Below are 3,384 nucleotides of genomic sequence, written 5' to 3'. Positions count from 1 at the left end.
TCTGAAGATGTTCCTTCCTCTTCCATTTTTTGGGAGATTTGGGGAATTGGTATTAGTTCTTCTTTAAATGTTTGGTAGAATTCGCCAGTGATGCCATCTAGTCCTGAGCTTTTCTTGGTTGAAAGGTTTTTGATTACTAATTCAGTCTCCTTACTAGTTATAGGTTTGTTCAGATTCTCTATTTCTTCCTGATTCAATCTTGGTAGCTTGTCTGTTTCTAGGAATTTATCCATTTCTTTTGGGCTTCTCCATTTGCTGGAGCATAATTGTTTATCGTAGTGTCTCATAATCCTTTGTATTTCTTTCTATAGTATCAACTGTAATGTCTTCTCTTTAATTTATTATTTTATTTGCGCCCTCTCTCTTTTTTTATTTGAGTCATCTCTCTTTTTTCTCTTACTCTAGCTAAAGTTCTGCCAATTTAGTTGATCTTTTCAAGAAACATTAACTCTTAGTTTTGTTGATCTTTCCTTTTTTTAACTTTTAAGTTCAGGGGTACATGTGCAGGATGTGCAGGTTTGTTACACTGGTTTTCAGTTGTCTTTCTTATCTCTATTTCATTTACTTCTGCTTTAGTCTTCATTACTACCCTCCTTCTAAGTTTGGGTTTAGTTAATCCTTCTTTTTCTAATTTCTTGAGGTGTAAACTTAAGTTGTTTAATTGAGATCTTTCTCTTTTATTCGTGCAGGCATTTATCACTATAAACTTCCCTCTTAGAACTGCTTCTGCTGTATCCCGCGAGTTTTAGTGTGCTGTATTTCCATTGTTCAGGTGAATGTGTCTCCCACCACATCCCTTGGTAGACAGTGCTGCTCCCAGACCCCAGCTGAGAGGAGATGGAACTGCGTCACTGGCTGCTTCACCATCCACAGCCTGGACTGAGCTGGGTGGGCCTGCTACTGGAAGTACAGGTGGGCATGGCTCTTCCCACATCCCTGGCTTGGCAGATGGTGCTGGTTGCAGGATCAAGGCAAGTTTACAGGGGGACAGGACTATTCCCAGGTGTGTGGCTGGGACCACCATCAGCAAGCTGCCACCTGGTTCTGTCTTCCTAAAATGGCTCTGCTCAATCTTGGACTCCACTGTGGTTTTGCAACTCCCATCTAGATCCCAGAGTTCCCACAGAGGCACTTTTGACTGTGGGTGGCTGCTGTGGGGGGATACACATGGGGAGCGCTGGTCCTCCATCCTGCTGATGTCACTCCTCTCCAATGGTTCATTCTCAGCTCTGCCCACCATTGAGCAGCCCAGGCATCATGGAGCCTCAGTACTCTTCCTTCGGGCCACATGGCCCACTCCTTGGCTAGACCATTCGTCAACCGTGCCCGAGGTTTTCTAAAGTTCCTAGATTGAGACCAGACCATCTCAAGGATCTTCCAATCTTATCTGCCCCCATTTCCTGGGTTCTTTTGCATAAATCAAGTAATAAATAATGTGCAACCAGCTGCCCTCCTTCACCAATTTGCATGTGCCTCAGAAGTGCCACACCATACACTTGCAGTTGAATCAAAGGGGTATTTAAAGTATTCCTTTAAAAACTAGGAATGGTCAGACACAGTGGCTCACGCCTGTAATCCCAGCACTTTGGGAGGCCAAGGCAGGCAGATCACGAGGTCAGGAGATTGACACCATCCTGGCTAACACGGTGAAACACCGTCTCTACTAAAACACAAAAAATTAGCCGAGCATGGTGGCGGGCGCCTGTCGTCCCAACTACTCGGGAGGCTGAGTCAGGAGAATGGCGTGAACCCGGGAGGCAGAGCTTGCAGTGAGCCGAGATCGCGCCACTGCACTCCAGCCTGGGTGACAAAGCGAGACACTGTCTCAAAAAACAAACAAACAAAAAAAAAAACAAACTAGGCATTAAGTCTTTGTTTAGTAAAATAACCCTATAGTCATAGCATTGTTTGGATGGGAAAATTAGATCTGACTTACATCACTTCCTCTTACAAAACTTCTTCCAAGAGCACAGACTGCCTTAAAGCCCGACTGTATTTGAAAAACAGCCTTTTTCTTTTCCTCACCACTCTTATTCTTCTACCATTTAAGTTCTCTGATGTGTTTCTAAGCAAGATACCTATTCCAAGAAGCTTTTTTAAAAATTAAAAATTAAAGCTAGTGATGAAATGAAAAACACTCCAGTACAGGGATCACTTTTTCAAATCCACCGACTCATGTCACTGTGAAATAGAAGTAAAAAAAAAAATCAGGGCCAGGAGCAGTGGCTCACACTTATAATCCCAGCACTTTTGGAGGCCAAGGCGGGCAGATCACTTGAGGTCAGGAGTTTGAGATCAGCCTGGTTAACATGATGAAGCCCCATCTCTACTAAAAATACAAAAAGTTAGCCAGGCATGGTGATGCACTCCTGTAATCCTGGCTACTCGGGAGGCTGAGGCACGAGAATCACTTGAACATGGGAGGTGGAGGTTGCAGTGAGCCAAGATCGCACCACTGCACTCCAGCATAGGTGACAGAGTGAGACTCTGTCTCCAAAAAAGAAAAAAGAAGTAAAAACCCATTTGAAGGTGGAACAACATGACTGTCAATACATGCAACTCCGAAGTTTGAAAATAAACTTCAAGTTACATGCTTGCTTCAGCAGCACATACACTAAAATTGGAATGCTGGAGAGATCAGCATGGCTTCTGTGCAAGGATGACACGCAAATTCATGAAGAGCTCCATATTGAAATAAAATAATAATAATAAAACAACATTCAAATTACAACAGACATTATTAAATATTTTTCATTATTGCCATCTTATCACTAATGGTATTCTATTTGGTTTTCTACCATGTGACAATCCTTAAAATGCAATTTTGAGTTATTCTTAAATTTCTTTCCTTTATTTTAAAGAATGTTTTGTGCTTCCACCCAAAGGCAAAATGAGCAAGAGGAGCTTTATTTTATAGACAAACAAGAGGCTTGGAGCTCATCGAGTACTGATGCTAAGACTTGTTCAGAGAAATTGGCCCAGCCGCAGGCAGGTGGTCAGCTCTGGACTTGTCTGTGTGCACCTGAAATTGTGGTGGGTGAAAGTACAAACATGAGGATGTTAAAGTAAAGTCACAAGACCTGTGTGTGCACTTCCTCAGGCACTTGACTGACACACAGTTTTTAAGCATAGTAAACATCAGATCATTTCCAAGGTAAGACTTCCTTTCCATTTTTATTTTTATTTTTTTTTCAATGACAGGGCCTCACCATGTTGCCCAGGCTGGACTCAAACTCCTGGGCTCAAGCGATCCTCCCACCTAGGCCTCCTGAGTAACAGACTACAGGCACACACCACCACACCCAGCTGAGGACCTTATTCCCTAATAACATACATGGTGTAAACGAAAGAGAAACTTCTAGAGTTCCAAAGACAAATATGTTG

General features: G+C 42.7%; 1 pseudogene; it reads left to right on the top strand.

Moving 5' to 3' along the window:
- The first annotated feature begins 2,594 nt into the window (after positions 1-2,594).
- On the top strand, positions 2,595-2,694 carry LOC129043273 (U6 spliceosomal RNA; annotated as a pseudogene).
- Positions 2,695-3,384: the final 690 nt, after the last annotated feature.

Source organism: Pongo pygmaeus, chromosome 7, assembly GCF_028885625.2.
Source record: "Pongo pygmaeus isolate AG05252 chromosome 7, NHGRI_mPonPyg2-v2.0_pri, whole genome shotgun sequence".
Taxonomy (NCBI): Eukaryota; Metazoa; Chordata; class Mammalia; order Primates; family Hominidae; genus Pongo; species Pongo pygmaeus.
The sequence above is the reverse complement of the archived record's forward strand: the minus strand, read 5'-3'. Positions and strand labels throughout refer to the sequence as shown.